Below are 17,398 nucleotides of genomic sequence, written 5' to 3'. Positions count from 1 at the left end.
TCAGTGCTTGCAGTATTACATAAAGAATGGATCTTATTCCTTTTTAATCACCCCAATAAAAATCAGTTGTGGAAATGAGTTAGAGTTCATTCCAGAGAAATTTGTAATGCAATTCACATCAACAACATGTTCAAAGTATAAAGCATTTAGCAGTGCGGGGGTTAATGAAGTCTTGGAAAAGAAGATAAACAGGTTGATGCTGGCAGCTGAGGGAGATACTCATGCCCTTACTAGTGCATTGGGTTGGAGTTTGTCAAATTACTTTTGTCATTAGTTAAAAGTGAATGAAGATTGTTGTTTTCTTCAATTATGCAACAGCCCCAGAATCATTCTCCGGACAAAACTGAATAAGGTAAGACCAGCTTCACGGAGTGCTCAACTTTCCTTTCTCTTTTGCACTGCAGAGTTTAGTCTGGTGCAGTCAATGTTGCTTTGATAGATTTTGCCAACTGCGTGCAGACGGTAGCAGTGTTGACAATTGTTTTACTGGGCTTTGCTTTGAAACAGAGATGATTGTGCCTTTGAACTGTGAGTTTCAGATTGCAGCTCTGGTATCACTGCTGTTTCTCTTGTCACTGACCAAAGTGGAATCAATGTAAGTTCAAAATGAGTTGGATGTTTTCATAAGTGATTAGACAGATATATATTGAAAAGAGAGCGCAGTTATGTTGGAGTGTGCTATGGATTAAAAGTCAATTAAGATCTTTGGCGTTCAGAGTGTCAAATGTCAGAGTGAGGGGACTATGAATGTTGATTGAACTCCAAGATTGAGGATAAGCCTATAACTTTCACCCAAACCATTGCTGCCCCTCTGTAGAGAATAAAAATAAGGCTTTAACTAGAATTATTGATAGTGATAGTGTACTGCAATAGTCACTTCAGTTGTGGCGACTTCAACAATCATTCACAATAACACCTTTTTTCAGTCGGTGGGGGGCGGGGGGTGGGGGGGGGGGGGGGGAGGGCGGGGGGAGTGAGGGTGACACTTATGTCACAAGACAAAATTGAAAAATTGGAGCCAGACCTGGGATGTAGCATACAGCCTGACTTCAATGCCAGACTAACTCTGGCATTGTGATATCATGAAACAAACTTTCATTTCCTGAAATGAGTTTGGAATATGGAGCACCCAGTTACATGGTTCCCTGCACTGAAATGTTGTGGTATTTGCAGATGACACAAATCTGGGGGGGTGGGTGAGCTGTGCAGAGGATGCAGAGATGCCTCAGTTAGGACAAATTGAGTGAGTGGGCAAATGCATGGTAGATGTAGTATAATGAGAATAAATGTGAGGTTATCCACTTGGTCGCAAAACTAGGAAGGCAAATTATTACCTGAATGACTATAGATTGAGAGAGGGGAATGTGCAACGAGACCTCGGTGTCCTTGTACACAAGTTGCCGAAAGTAAGCATGCTGGTGCAGCAGGTGGTAAAGAAGGTAAATAGTTGTGTGCCTTCATAGCAAGAGGATTAGCGTACAGGAGCAGGGATGTCTTGCTGCAATTATCCAATGCCTTGGTGAGACCACACCTGGAATATTATTTCCAGTTTTCATCTCTTTATCTGAAAATGGATGTTCTTGCTATGGAGGGAGTGCAGCAAAGGTTGAGCAGACTGATTCCTGCGATAGCAGGACTGACATACATGGAGAGATTGAGTCGGTTAGGATTAAATTCACTAGAGTTTAGAAGAATAAAGGGGGATCTCTTGAAACCTATAAAATTCTAACAGGACCAGACAGGGTAGATACAGGAAAGATGTTTCCAATGGTGGGGGAATTCCAGAACCAGGGGTCATGGTCTAAGGATGCGGGATAAAATCATTTAGGACTGAGATGAGGAGAAATTTCTTCACCCAGAGAGTGGTGAGCGTGTGGAAATTTCTACCACAGAGAGCAGTGGAGGCCAAAATATTGTGGGCACGATCGTATGGCCTTGTCGCACCTGGCCCGGGACGCGACGAGGCTGTTAAATTTCGTGCGAGGCCTAACAAGATCTCGCAAGACGTTGTGATCTGGATCTTGCCCTCACTGGGCAGGACCCAAATTTGCATATTTAAGTGAGCAGTTAGTCTCACTTAAATATGTCTGCGCTGGAGTCTCCCAAGGCTCAGGATTGAGGACCTCACCGTGGTGCTGTTTAGCACAGGTCCATATAAACGTGAACCAGATGTAACGGCATCCGTTAAAAAGAAAAGAAGAAAAAAATAGATGTAACGGCACCCAGGGGGATGGAGCACCCAGGCCATTGGGAGTCCGTGGGTAGATGGCAATACTCTGGCATTGCCATCTGGGCACCATGGCAATGCTGCACTGGCAGTGCCAGGATGCCTGGGTGACACTGCTAGGCTGGTAGGGGCACAGCCAGGGTGCCAATCTGGCAGTGCCAAGGTGACCAAGTGACAGGTTACCAGTGCCAAAGATTGGGCCCGTGGGTGTCCTGCCCTTATGATGTGGGTGGGGGGGGTGAGGGGGGGGGGGGTGAGGGGAGTAAGTAAATTAGGTAGATTGGCGGGGGGGGTCTGAAAGCACATTGGGCGGTTGAGAGTTCGGGGTGGCATTTAAAAATGGCACCCCAATCTCTTCTGAACTGAGCTCATCAGTGCAGGGAATGAGGTGAGTGTCGCCACGGCGGGGTGTTCCTAGCCGAGGCCAGAAAAAAAAGAGTCTTGTTTGATAGTGGGGTCAGTTTCAGCACTGCAGGCGCTGAGAAACACCCTGCTAAATGTGCCCAGTATGTTCTCAAGAAACAGTTCGATATAGCTTGTGGAGCTACAGGGATCATAGGATCTGGGGGAAAGCAGGATCAGATTACTGAGCTGGATGATCAGCCATGATCATAGTGAATGGTGGAGCAGAGTCAATGGGCTGAATGGCCAATCCTGCCCCTATTTTCTATGTTTCTATGGTTTGAAAGGCTAATGACCAGAGTTCATCAGTGAAAATCAAGGGCAGCACGGTGGCGCAGTGGGTTAGCCCTGCTACCACACGGCACCAAAGTCCCAGGTTCGATCCCTGCTCTGGGTCACTGTAACCGTGTGGAGTTTGCACATTCTCCCTGTGTATGCGTGTGTTTCAGCCCCACAACCCAAAAGATGTGCAGGGTCGGTGAACAGCACGTGGCTAAGAGCTAGTCTGGTTCAGTCAGACAGAGTAACCACACTTAGGTTAGCAGAGAGTCGAACTCACAGAGAACTGTGCTAACTGTGCTACTGGTTCAATAAATCAAATTGAACTAACGTCAAAGTCTTGAGTATATTTTGGTTAAAGCTGCATCCAGTTGCAGCCTGTGTTATCCCAGAGTACACAACACATCAAATTGGAAAAAAATGAATTGGGTAGTCTAAATGTATTTTTAAAAAATCTGTGAAAATCTTACTAAAAGACTCAAAGTAGGCTAGAAAGCCCTGAATACAGATATCAAAGAACAGGGGCGGGATACTCCGATATCGGTGCGAAGTCCGGCATCGTGCCGCCCCAAAGGTGCGGAAGTCTCCGCATCTTGGGGGGCCGAGCCCTCACCTTGAGGGGCTAGGCCCGCGCCGGACTGATTTCCGCCCTGCCAGCTGGCGGGAAAGGCCTTTGGTGCCCCGCCAGCTGACACGGAAATTACTTTGCCGTGCAGCGCATGCGCGGGAGCGTCAGCGGGCGCTCACGACATCCCCGCACATGCGCAGTGGAGGGGGTCTCTTCTGCCTCCGCCATAGTGGAGACCATGGCGAGGGCGGAAGGAAAAGAGTGCCCCCATGGCATAGGCCCGCCTGCGGATCGGTGGGCCCTGATCGTGGGTCAGGCCACCGTGGGGGCACCCCCCGGGGCCAGATCGCCCCGCGCCCCCCCCAGGACCCCGGAACCCACCCGCGCCGCCTTGTCCCACCGGTAAGTGAGGTGGTTTGATTCTCGCCGGCGGGACAGGCATTCCAGCAGCGGGACTTCGGCCCATCGCGGGCCGGAGAATCGCCGGGGGGGCCCGCCAAACGGCGCGGCGCGATTCCCACCCCCGCCGAATATCCGGTGCCGGAGAATTCGGCAACCGGCGGGGGCGGGATTCATGGCAGCCCCCGGCGATTCTCCGACCCGGTGGGGGGTCGGAGAATCCCGCCCCTTGTGTAAGAAATGTAAGGCAAAGAGAAAAGGAGCATTTCTGATAAAAGGCTTAATTTGATTTTAGCTATTAGAAGATAGAAATGACGCTGAAACCTTTAAAGCTCCTTAGTTTGAGAATAAAACACAGGAAAATGTTCAGGTCCACTTTTCCACTGGGGTACGTTACCTTATGTTAAATAATAAAACTATACAAAGCAGAGCTAGAAAATGGGGTGTGATCTCCCAAAAAAGGAACATAGGGCGTGATCCTCCTGCCACGCTTCTCTGGGAAAGCATCTCGCTGCGGCGCAATGTGGCCGATGAAAGCCGGAGACTCCCAGGATCCACCCGCTCGCAATGCCACGCGAGATTCAACACAATCTCACGAGACGTAGCAAGGGAAATCCTGCCCACAATGAGCAGGATCACCTTTTAGAAAATCTGCATATTAGAGCGAGACAGTAAGCCTTACTCTAACGTGCAGATTCCCAAGGTACCTGAGGCTTTTGGATTCAACCACTTAGCCTCCAGGACCTTGGGCAAGTGCCGTTTGGTACTGGTCCCCAGTACTCGCTCTGATATGCAGATTTCCTAAAATCCCACCCATTGTGGCAACATCTTGCGAGATCGCGTTGAATCTCACAAGATATTGCAAGCCGGGTAGATCCCGGGAGCAGGGTCTCACAGCTTTCAACAGGCATGCTGCGCTGCGGCAAGCTGCATTTCAGGCGTAGCATGGCTGTTGGATCGCGCCCTGTTTCTGGAGAGGAGGAAGAAAGTTGTTGAGTTTAACAAAGTTTTGTGTTAACATTATGTTGCAATCATATTTACATTTATGTGTATTGAAAACTATTTATTTTCTCTGGTGACCAATTAAAAATTAAAGTGCATTTAGTGAATTTATATCACTATAAATGCATGGAAATGCATACATTACAGAAACTACATAGCCACTATGGCTAGGATTTTCCGGTGTGGGAGTTTCCGCGGCAGAGCCAAAATTCCATTGACTTTCAGCGGGACTGGACGATCCCAGTGATGGGCAGGGCTGGAAAATCCCACCAATATTTGGTGGATGATTAAGGCAATGCTTAGACATGAAAGGACAATTTTCTTCAGTCCCTCACGCCGGGTGCTGAACAGAAGTGTGCTGAAACACGCAGCACCAGTTAAGCTTTGGAATTACACTTATTTACAGCCCTAAACCACAGATTGGCCTATTTTCTCCAAGATACCCAATGCTACAGTCGACATATCTGAGACCTTACTGTTCCAACAGAAATGCAAACTTCTAAAGAGGTGACAAATTTGAATTAAGTCCAACCTTAATATTTTTGACCCTGCCCCCATTGTCTCTCGAGTCACCAGGAGTTTGAAGAGAGGTTCAAAACCAGCTTTTTCTGAGTGCCCCAGGCATTGCAATGGAAACTAGCAGGAGGCAGGAAATACACTTTCTGGCCTGAATTCTATGTTCGGGACCCGCCCGAAGTTAGCATGGGTGGAAGCAGATGTGAAAGCCGCTCTCACCTGACATTGCATTATTGACACATTAACGAGCCAATTAACGGCCATCCAGCTGGAAACATACTCTGTGAACGGATGAGCGCTGCCGAGGAGGGCAGGAGGAGGGTGGGAGTCAAGAAAAAGGATTGTAGGGCAGCACAGTGGCGCAGTGGGTTCGCCCTGCTGCCTCACGGCGCTGAGGTCCCAGGTTCGATCCCGGCTCTGGGTCACTGTCCGTGTGGAGTTTGCACATTCTCCCCGTGTTGGCGTGGGTTTCGCCCCCACAACCCAAAAAGATGTGCAGGGTAGGTGGATTGGCCACGCTAAAATTGCCCCTCAATTGGAAAAAATGAATTGGGTATTCTAAATTTATTTTAAAAATGGAAAAAGGATTGTGCATGCTGGCGATTCCATTGTGCTCCCTCAGATGGACAGTCGCTGTGGAGCTGTCTGAGGGAACTGCTGGCCTGTGAAAAGATATCAGTGGCACAACTGTGCCATGAGTGTCTAGGCAGCACAATCGTACACAGACCTCGGTCCACAGACATTTACCGTTAATTTAATTTGACCCCTGACCTATCATCCCGCCCTCGATCGAGGTCGCAGCTTAAACGTAAAGGCCTCTTGGCCAATTGGCCTCTCTGCCCACCCACCACCAACCATAAAGGCAACGTAAAATCTCAGCCAATGCCGTTTAATTAATTTAAATTGGCTTCTTGATCGTCTGTGTGCGTGCTTCTGACACGTGCATGTGCCCACCTACCAAAATATCGCAAAAGAATATGATGCCGCGGGGATGTGTGCCCGACATCTCCTTGTGGGATTTTATGCACTTCTGGGTCAATCGCACACCCGCCCGAGCAATATAATATTCTGGCCTTTGTTTCATTTGCTGTATCTGGCTTGTGTTCTATAGGCACAGGTCAAGCTCTGTTGCTACGAGAAAGCCCTTTTAATCCCAGGACAGCAATAAAGGAGCAGAAACCCAGTGATCTGATTTTCTGGCCATTATATATCTATACATAAATATTTAGCGTTTCTGAGAGAAGTGAAAAGGTATTACTTGGGGGAGCATTCAGGAATCAATGCTGAGTGCATAACTGATCACCAGTATACATCTGCAGGATTTTTATCATTAACACAGTCTCATTTTGCAAAGAATCTTGAGATTCAGAATCAGGTTATTGCCAAATGCACAACAGAAATACGGGCGGCCAAAAGATTCACGTTGCAGTAGAGCTGGAAAACATTTCAAACAGTCTTTATTTGCTTCTCCAATTTGTAAATTAATTGCCCAATGCAATGGTAAGGACCATGGACCAGAACTATCTCAGGTTCATTCCTTGATCTGTGCTAAATTAATTGCGGAGCCAGTGTAGTTACATTGCTACAGTTGGCCATCAAAAAAAAACGCACAGGCCAGCCAACTCCCAATTCTGATGCAGTGATTTCTGCAGCAAAATGTGCTTGCGTGCACATTGTGTTAAAACGTCATTCAGCTTACAATGCCCCCCCTCATTGACTATGTTCACAGATGCAAAATGGCTCCTTGGATGAAAAATGAAAATCACTTATTGTCACAAGTAGGCTTCAATGAAGTTACTGTGAAAAGCCCCTAGTCGCCACTTCCGGCGGGGAGGCCGGTACAGGAATTGAACCGTGCTGCTGGACTGCCTTGGTCTGCTTTCAAAGCCAGTGATTTAGCCCTGTGCTAAACCAGCCCCTGAGGTACCAAAGCACAGGTAGAACCAATGGAGCCATACTCCAGCATTAGTCCTTCAGGACAGGAAAGTAAGACAATTGCAGAGAAGTAAAACTCTAACTTGAAGAAAACTGAAGTTGATGGAATTAGTCTCTTCTTGTAAGCATGATTTGCTTTGTTGCTAGGTTAGTGACTGAGGTACCCTCAGTAACGACGCTTAGAGTGTAAACGGTAAAGAAGGCTTTATTAGACTAAGAACTATGCTAGAGCTGAGACATGTGCTGACTGCTGCACAGCCCATGAGGCAGCCCTTTATATATGGCTCACAGATGGGCGGAGCCAGAGGCGGAGTCCCCAGGGTTCCAAGCCCGGTCTTAAAGGGGACATCACCTTACATGATGATAAGGCAGTAACCGTTCATCACAGTGCCAAATATCCAGGAAACGTGTCTTGTTGAAGAATAAACATATACTCCCAGTTGGCCATGACTAACACAATTATTCATGAAGCTCTACAATTATTCATGAAGCTCTTAGAAAGTAGAGCAGGTGGGTCCCACCAGAAACTTAACTGGTCATTAGTTCAGGGATAAAGGCTTGGAATGTAAAGTATAAATGTGTTTGGCCCGTTTGATAAATCCTCCACTTGATTTATAGAAAAAAGATAAAAACAGGTGATAATACCACATCCATCCATGTGTTACCTCTTTAAAACTGCAGTGCGTTGTATTGCATCATTACGACAATCTTTCAGTCCTAATTAGGAATTGCATTTAATCAGCAACAAATGAAAAAAATTATATTAAAAGGGAAAAAGAATCAAGTTACACTGCCCTGTCAAGGTTGTCCTTTGCACAGAATGAACTCGCAAAACATGAATGTTTTGGGAATGCTCTTCTTTCTCTCCACATCACCAGCTGTGCAGTGCCCGTTGCTCACAAACAGTGCAGTGGAGAGTCTGAAGGTTTTCAAATCTGGCGTGACAGGCAACAGCAGCAAAGGTCTCCCAATTCCCCAGGTAAAGGATACCATGGATGACCAGTTTAATGTTATGCCATGTTTCAGATCTTTATCTTACATTTTGTCACAGCTGTTGCAAACATCATTAACCCTGTCAGTACCACCATTGCAGCACCTGCGGGATTGGATTTCTTTTGTCGCCTCCAGTGCTTGATCATGCATCCAGCTGAAGGATTTCATAAACTTTCAGAATAATCAAACCTTTTTTAAAAATTCAAATTACCGCATAAGTGTAAATCCTCGCTGGTTCTGATTGTTTTGCAGTGGGTAGACCCTTGATTCAACCAAGAGTTAATTTGCAAAGCACTCCAGAAAGAGTCCCGCACCACAGCAGAAAAAAAAGCATGAAAACACTCTTCATTAGTTAGGGATGATACTCCTTACATTTGCGTGGTCCTATAGAATCTCACAGGATCCCTTAAGATAGAAACAAAAACCTTGCAGCATTTAAAATGTACTCTGGAGAGTTCAGAAGAAGAGCACTGGGCCGTACCTGCACATCATGGTCTTCTGCTCTCATTCTATGAAGGCTTGTATGATTTCTAGATAGATTACCCTATGAGTATTTTCAACCACCATAGAAATCTGCACAAAATATATACACTATGATATACATGACAAACGCATGATGTGCTATTGATCCCACAAATGCAACCAGTTGTCTATTGCACAACTGACAAACCCCATATCATGTCAGGGTGCATAAAATATTGCATCATATTATTTACAAAGCAAAGAAGGATATAATCACTTATATTGAATAAAAACAGCTTTTTGTAACTTCTGAAGTAAATTATAGTGTGGATACTCAAGGCTGAGGACACATGCAGTGCCAGAGGCAAGAATGTGGTCAGATTTGTGCTGTGGTTAACCTTCTTTGAGGTTTTCAAACATTTGATATTCTGTCTGTCACAGCATAAGCGTGAATTTGAACCTACACTGCAATCTTCATCATGCACACATTGACCCATTACTTATGCAAGGTGTACTTTAAATATTGGGTACAAAGAGCTGATAAAATTCAATAGGTACATAGTATTACTCATATCACTGTTCCAGATGAGAACTGCAGCTGTTGTTATATTGCCATTCATTTCAATAAGAAAAGCATGGGGTCAGATTTCTTTAGCAGAGATCTATACATCCTACACTGATTGGTGTAATATATTGCTCCCCAACTTCCTTCAATCGGTTCTTCCCCTATTTCACTAGTGAATGAGTCATTGTAAAATGCTGTTTATAGGAGTGTTTCAACACTGGTATGTGAAGTTAAAGGACATCACTTAATTAGTGAAAGTATCTGTCTATGTGACAAGAGGAAAGACATGCTCGTGGATGTTAGTGAATGGGGTGAATGCGACATTTTGCCTGATTTCCAACAGGTATGCCTTTCGTTGTGTCTTGTTGCTATGTTTGTGTCTGATTCTTGTGTTAGCATTCTCTGATGGCTTTGTGCTGTGCTTGTCTCTGATCCCCTTCAATTCAGTGCAGTACACGACAGGCCGATGTGCTGTCCGTTTTCATCCTGCTGTGCTTACATCTGATTGCTGAGGGCTTCTTGGTCATTTGTGCAAGCTCTTGAATGCCTTCAAAGTGATACTTTGCTTCAGTTTCTTGAAGCTCAGGGGATGAAAGATGGCTCAAGGAAACACTCTAGATATGAAGACTTCCATTAGAGTTAAGTTAATGACCATTTCATTTCTGCTTGAAATGATTTTATCTGCATTGTAGATGACGTATCACACTCAGATTCCTCATCCATCAAAGCAAGCATCGTTTTGTTGAATTGTCTTCCGATGGTGTCTCACCTTTGCGGTGCCCTTTGATGAGTAATAGGGATCTTCAACAGGAATTATTACCCCTGTGGGCTCTTTCATCCGTCTTTCTGTTACTTTCGCAGAAACATGCGTTTTCACTTTTCCTCCATGATTTCCACTGATGTCTCGTGAAAGTTATTATGGAAGATGGGAAGCTCCATTGATTTCCACCCTTGTTTTCACTCAAGGATGCAGGGAATATTTTCATCTTTAATGCTCCGGAGGTACATAATGGAAATCCAAGCTCAACATCAACCATGCCAAAGATAGTTAAGTGCATGCCCCTTCATGCTCGAGTGATTTTGAAGTGCTAAGAAATTGACAGCACCTAACTCTCCTTGATATGGTTGATGTTTGTAAACATTCTGGTTTCAGCACTTAGACTTGCTCAACCATGAAGAAAATAAATGAAGCAAGGCTCAAACTGGTTTGTGCGAGCTTCACTCACAGCCCACTACCAGAAATGAATGAATAGCTTGCAGCTAATGGATCTGAGGGGGTTAAACACAGGACAGAGCTGTTCTTTTTTCAGAAATTAACACATGGTGCTTGCAGGTATGTGTGTTACAACTCATTTTTTTCATCGCCACTGTCTGGACTGCTCTCTAGCTTCCAGACAGGGGTCTCTTTTCTGGGAGTCCCTCTAGGTAGGGGGCCTCTGTGGTGATCCCACTAGTTAGGGTACCCTGTGGGGGGTTCATTTAGTTAGGGCGTCCCTGTGGGATTTCCTTCTAGTTTGGAGTTCTGTGCGTGTTGAGGGGTGGGGGGGGGATTCCTTTAGTTAGGGTGTCCCTGTGGGGGGTTCCTTTTGTTAGGAGGTTTCTGAGGGGGCTTCCTTTAGTTAAGGGTCTCCCATTTAGGGAGTCTCTGGAGGGTAGGGCCCTCTAGTTAAAGTGTCTCTGGGGATGGTCCCTCTAGTTAGGGGGTCGCTGAGGGAGGTTCCTTTAGTTAGGGGGTCCCTGTGGGGATCGCCCTATTAAGGTGGTCCTTGGGCGGGGTCTTTTAATTAGGGGTCTCTGTGGGGGGGTTTGCCTATTTAGAGGGCCCCTGGGGGAGGAAGAGGTTGGGTCACCCCTGTACTTGGGGGAAGGGGAGGCAGCCAGAAAATCCAGGGGGGGGGGGGGGTGGTTGGTTTGCGGGGGTGGGGGAGGCAGTGTGGGGCTGATTTGCGGTGCGGGGGAAAGCCAACCGGGGGACTTCGATATCAGGCCACCTGCTCGAAATGGCAGCCTGATAGCGGGATTCCCTCAGGTGTCTCTCGTATTCCTCACCATGGATAAAGTTGCGTGCCGTGAGATACTGAATTTATCAGTGATTTGCACTCCCAGCCGGAGCGCAAACCACCTGCAATTCAGCTCCTCTCCCAAACAGAGAATTTTGTGGGAAGAGATGGAGGGAAAAAAAGACGAGAAAAATGGGGGGAAAGGGTTGTTCCCCTGAATATGTAACAGGAATGCGGAGCGTGCTTGAAAAATGTAGGCTTTTGATTTGAAGAGGTTTTTTCAAAGCGACAAATTTCAATACTGTACTAATCGCCTTGGTGCACAGCAGAACTTGACCAGAAAAGTACTGAATTGTTAGAAGCGGAGGGCAGCACGGTGGCACAGTGATTAGCACTGCTGCCTCACGGCGCTGAGGTCCCATGTTCGATCCCGGCACTGGATCACTGTCCGTGTGGAGTTTGCACATTCTCACCGTGTTTGCATGGGTTTCGCCCCCACAACCCAAAAATGTGCAGGGTAGGTGGATTGGCTATGCTAAATTGCCCCTTAATTGGAAAAAATGTAATTGGGTACTCTAAACTTATTTTAAAAAATGAATTGTCAGAAAAGCCTAGCGCTACTGTGCCATCTTGAAAGCATGCACACGCGCTCTGAATATGCATTATACATATCCCTGGAAATAGCACTGTCTATCAGCTGGCTACAGCTGACCTTGTGTGAGAATGAACCAGATGGTCGGAAACTTCCACAGACATCTCTTTTCCAAATATGAGGCTGTAAAGACAAGGCCCGAACACTAAGATCTGTGCGTAGACTGACCATCTATTACTCAATCTCCATGGGTCTTTCCAAATTTAGTGTTCGGGCTGGCTTAATATTGTTGCAGCAATTAAGGATTCTTGAGTAAGGAAATTCGGACAAGACTTGTGCTCCCAGCCTCGATTCCTGACACCAAAATTAAAGTAGTTCTACCTCCAAAGTGCCCAGTTGTTCTATCAGTCATCAACAAGGGTGAAATAAGGTGAGGTATTTGCTGCATCAATTTAGATTGTCTTAAAAAATAGGTGTAATTTTTGCTTCAGGACGAGTAAAATTTAAGTGCCATATCTTTTCCCATTGATCCATTTGGTTTTCAACCATCTTTTGGCATCATGTATCAGGACAAATGGTTTATGGCAGCTGACAATGGGCAGCTCATCCCGGCAGAAGGCTGGTTACAGGCAGCCGGCTTGTTTTAAGACAGGAGTGTGACAGTTGTGGTCTAAATCGATTTAAGGTGGAGCATGTGCAGGAATTTCCTATGCTAAAATGTTGCACTTTCAGAACGAATCATAAGCCAATCGCTCCCTCCCCCCTCTCACACCCCCTGAAAGATGCCCAGCCAGAACCTTATAGAAGTAACATGCATTGGTCGGAACGTTTAATTATCCAACTACCCTGGCACTCGGCCTATTCTCATAGTGCTGTGAAGCACAGTCTAAAGAACAGTGCGGGATCAGGTCAGGGTGGAAAATTGAAATTTCCCTTCTTTGTACTCTTAGATGTAAAGCTTTGCAGTTTATTATCAGGTTTGGCTTCATTCACTAGCCTAGAATTTTATTCTCTCCCACCCCCCATCAACCCCCCTCCCCCTCCGTAAAACATTACCAGACAATCCTTGCTGATAGCTGCAGTCTAGGCCTCTGAGCTGACCATTAGCTGTAATTGATACAGTCCTCATAGCTAATACAGTCATCTGTGTCATTGCCGCTTCCTGCTGATCAGCACTTTTCATCCTGGAATCCCATTTCTATTCAATTGAGCTCCATGTCTGATGATATCCTTTACTGCCTGTTCATTTACATTGAATACATTAAAAGTACATATCTGTGGGCATATGCGCTTTATTATATTATTTTCTTCTGACTGATGCAAATGATCAGAGTTCTCTCTGCATGTAAATCGCCACCAAACTGCAGCAGCAAAGAGTCACTGAGTTATTTATAGGGAATTTATTGCAAATGGAAGAGTCTTGAATGTTTCTCTGAGGAGAACTGCACCAGACTGTTGTAAAACCCTGTCACTGCCACTTTTCTTGAGAAACCGAGAGTGGCAATATCTAAAATCCATGGTGTACAGTTTACTGAATATTGCAGTCACACAGGCAACCAACGGCAAGGGTGGTAGATTTTGAAAATAATAAATTTACAAATGAGTGGGAAGATCACTTGAGAAGGGGGTGCTTTTCCATAGTTTTTTCAGTCGGGTTAAAATCCACGTCCACTCTGTTGCAGAACTTCAGCTTTTGGAATTCTAGTGTATCGCGAAAAATCACAACGAGATACTAAAGAGTTATTACCTGCAGCACTTTCAGTAATGGCTGAAATGCAGGAGACGCAGCCTCAGCACGTAATCCATAACTTATTCAGGGTCCTGGGACCGTTAACTGTCATCCTAATATAACCGGCCCTCGCTTAAAGATTAAGCAGTTGAGGGGGGAGATAAATAGACTGGATGCCATGCAGGCAGAACTTATCTGGACTTTGCGACTGCTTGTGAAGGTTATTGTCATAATTTGCACCAATGTGGCAGTATTATTTGCTAATTGAGAGAAGAAAAAATTCATTATCATATAGCTGTTTGGGTCAGTTTTTTTTTCTTGCTGCTAGTGAGTTGGTATTGATCTAGGGAAGGGGTGGGGGAGGGAAAGCTGATACAGCTTTTACATTCTATGAATGAGCAGCAGTAAAATGTAATGATAAGGAGAGGAGAGCTGCCTTGACTGTATCCTGAGATTCTGTCTTGCACTATCTCGTGTCTCCGTGGCCTATAACATCAGCATATTCATCATTGCTGTCAGGATTAGTGGATTGTTTGCAGCCTACAGCCCTAATTGGGGGAATACAGCACTTTGCAAGGAGAGACAAAAAGAGAGGATATTTTCAAGTCAGCGAAAGAACGATGAAGGCGCTCAATAAGGACAGTTGGGAAGGAAAGAGGTAACGTTCAAGCAAAAGGACTGACAGTGTCTGAACAGGCTGTGGTTGGTCAGCTGCCTCCAGCTAATGACAGGTGCTGAATCAGGTTCATTGGGAACAATTCCATGAATGGGAGAGGGGGAGTTGCAGTAAGGCCCCTCCCAAGCCAACAGAATGCAGAAAATAGAAGCATTCTGCCCCTCTGCCTCTCTCTCTCTCTCTCTCGTCCCCTGCTAACCGATGATGCAGCAGAAATCGACCGGCAGCGCACAACAGGATGGGTGACTTTAAAAATGGCTTCAAGAGGTCACCCTCTGAAAGTTCTGCTGCAAACCTCCAGCTGAAGATGGAATTGAGCTAATCTGTTTCTCGCGAGCAGGGCAATTAAGTGCAATTGATATGGTGGAGGTGTATTTAATAAGAGCAGTAAGGAACTGCAAAGGTAACATTTGCCATAATGTAGCGATGTCTTGTTCAACTTGATTTTTATCTTTCATTTGAAAACATATGTTTTGGGGATGGCGGAATGGGGGCCGTGGGGATTGGTCATTAACTGTTTAAATAATTTTTGCTAGGTTTAGAGAATGCTGCACCAGATCAGTTGAGAGTTATGCATACTAATATGCTTCCTAATTAAATAAATGTTTTGATACCGAATCAGATCTTGCAGGATTTTTTTCTCTCTCCCCCCTTCCTCCCCAGGTTGAAATATTTTGAAGGATAAATGGGCCATTTTTCATTTGCTTCCGAGCTTCTTGTTCAGGAATGTGGTGGGTGCAGTTTTCACCAAACAGCTGCATTTAGCCGGAGTTTAAGGCTGCTGTCGGTTTTGTCCCTTTAACAATGTGGCTGCTTTTTTAGGTTTGGTCTGAATGCGCAGCTGTTTTGAATTAAACCAGACGGTCAGACAGATGCAAAATTTCTTCCCTGAAGTACAAACTTTCACTTCCCGAATATTAGCTTAAAGAGTCATGCCACGTGTTATACAGAGCAGAGTCTGGATGAATGATTATTACTGTATTAGGAAATGAAAACAGTTCCAATTTGTTATGTCCTTTTAAGAGGCGTTTGCAGTCAGCAGGAGCTTGTAAAATTTCCTGCCATTTCCATGTAGTTTGTCATATCTATGATTTTTCAATTTGTACAAGACCATAACTGTCCACAGGACTGGGTTACAGACTGAGTTAGAACACTACTTCTTCTCCTCCGGGAGCTGGGTTTGAATCCAGGCCAGTCAGTGCAGATGAAGGACTTTTCTCTAACAGAGGAGGGGCGAGGGCGTGAGGCACTAGGTATCACAGTGTGATAGAATTCTCTCCTTTCACCTCTACAATTTCTAAATGCAGGCCAGACACAGGGACTGGCACCATCCAGTGAATCTTCACTGTCTGATAGCTGTTAGGGGTTTTAAGTTACAGTTAAAGTTTAGGAACAGTCTCAACCCAGCTATCAGTCAATTGAGTCATTATAACGACGCTTACAGCAGACTTAATAACTGTCACCATCTTGAACTCCTCAGTATGGCTCCGTGGAATGTTTGTCTTCCGGGACATTTTTGAATCACGATCTGCCTCTTTAAAAGAGACATGCAAAGTCGCACAACAAATATAGCAGTTGTGGTCATTTAATCAAAAATAATTTAAAGATTGTGAGCTGGCTATTACTTATATGCTCATCACATTGCATAGTGCAGATTTTTCCATGTTTTCCTCTGCTCCAGTTGCTTCCACTTTGCCACATGTTGTTGTTCGCCTTTCGTCCATTTTGGTTGGAGATTCCTTAAACACCGCATGCAATTGATTGGTCATGAGGAGGTGATCAAGGGTAGGTGGTTGTGTGGGGCAGCACAGAGATGGATATTCCACAGTATCACGTAAGGCCACCCGAGAACTGCTGTAATATAAGAAATCAGGTTGTGTCTTTGCGTGATTTTTGAGGCTGACATGCTATCTTGCAAGTTATCTACACCGAGAGCTATAAGGCAAGTATGGTGAAATTTAATTACGTAAATAGGTGAAAGTTTCACATGGAAAATCTGATGTTTTGCTATATCCAGTTGTGCTTGATCATTACATGTATCTTCTGAATGTGGATTGTGGTGTTCCAATGTTGTGTTTTCTCTGTGTATTTGTAGTGCAAGTGTTTCTGCTGACATGACTGCAGATATGACATAAGAGATTCAAATTAGAGGCTCATTTTTAAAAATTGGTACTGACGTAAGGCGACTGCATGCTAACCTCCCATAAGTCGACCTTGTGTCGATATTTCCCTGAAAGTTTATTTGCGCAAAGTTAATTTTCAGATTGGGAAGGTGTGTGGTTATCAGTCTGTCCTTTATTTCCAGCTGCCTGGCTTGTTCACAAGTGGTTGGAATGTGGCAGTTTCCAAGAGATGTTGCGTTGAGAGATTGTTGTTTTGCCATCGACTCTTCTTCTTCCCCCGCCATCCCCCTCCCCAGATTGAAACCTCAAGGAAATCCTTCTGATATTCTGACGCTAATGCAAGAGCACGCAACACTAAAACAAATTTAAAACTATTTTTTGTTTGATAGCATACCTTCCGCCATTCTGTAGCACATTGCCTTCCAATACAGTTAGTGGCAATAAAGGGAATGTCGCACTTCCAGGATTACTGCGCAACATGCCAGGGAAATAACGTTCACTGGTGACATTTTTTGTATAACAGCCTTGGGGGTTTAAAAAGTAGCACATCTGTAGCTTATCAGAAAATTGCATTCATTCAAAGAGTTATTTATCCTTGGACATGGCTTTTCAATCAGTTTTAAGATGAGTCTTGACAATTGGCTAACATGGCTGTAGGAATTTCAAAAATTTACCTCGTGCAAAGTTCACTTTTCTTACCAACTTTTGCAATTGTTTCTCTGTCAAAATACTGGCACTTCAAACCCTGTTCAGATGTGTGTGTATTGTCTGCTGACTCACTGTTCAATATCCTCAGTGCTGCGGTTGCCTGCAGGACATAGAGTCCTTTCTACAGTTATTTTAAAAAGTTGATTGCGTTCCTGACACAGTTTAATCTCGTAATGAAATGGTTCCAAGGCACAAAGCAAGAAATCGCCAAACCTTGGTGTC

At 45.0% G+C, this 17,398-nt stretch overlaps 1 long non-coding RNA gene across 2 annotated transcripts in view; it reads left to right on the top strand.

The window, feature by feature from the left end:
* The first annotated feature begins 180 nt into the window (after nucleotides 1-180).
* The window catches only part of LOC140416562 (uncharacterized), a 143,518-nt gene continuing 126,300 nt past the window's right edge, over nucleotides 181-17,398 (top strand). The window contains exon 1 of one of the 2 annotated variants that reach the window (XR_011944779.1): nucleotides 181-352. This is a non-coding gene — a long non-coding RNA (uncharacterized lncRNA). Of the gene's footprint in view, nucleotides 353-13,864; nucleotides 14,749-17,398 lie in introns of those variants that run through there. The other variant, XR_011944780.1, reaches the window with a different exon arrangement.

This window comes from Scyliorhinus torazame, chromosome 1, assembly GCF_047496885.1.
Source record: "Scyliorhinus torazame isolate Kashiwa2021f chromosome 1, sScyTor2.1, whole genome shotgun sequence".
Classification (NCBI taxonomy): Eukaryota; Metazoa; Chordata; class Chondrichthyes; order Carcharhiniformes; family Scyliorhinidae; genus Scyliorhinus; species Scyliorhinus torazame.
This window is presented reverse-complemented; position numbering and strand designations above follow the sequence as displayed.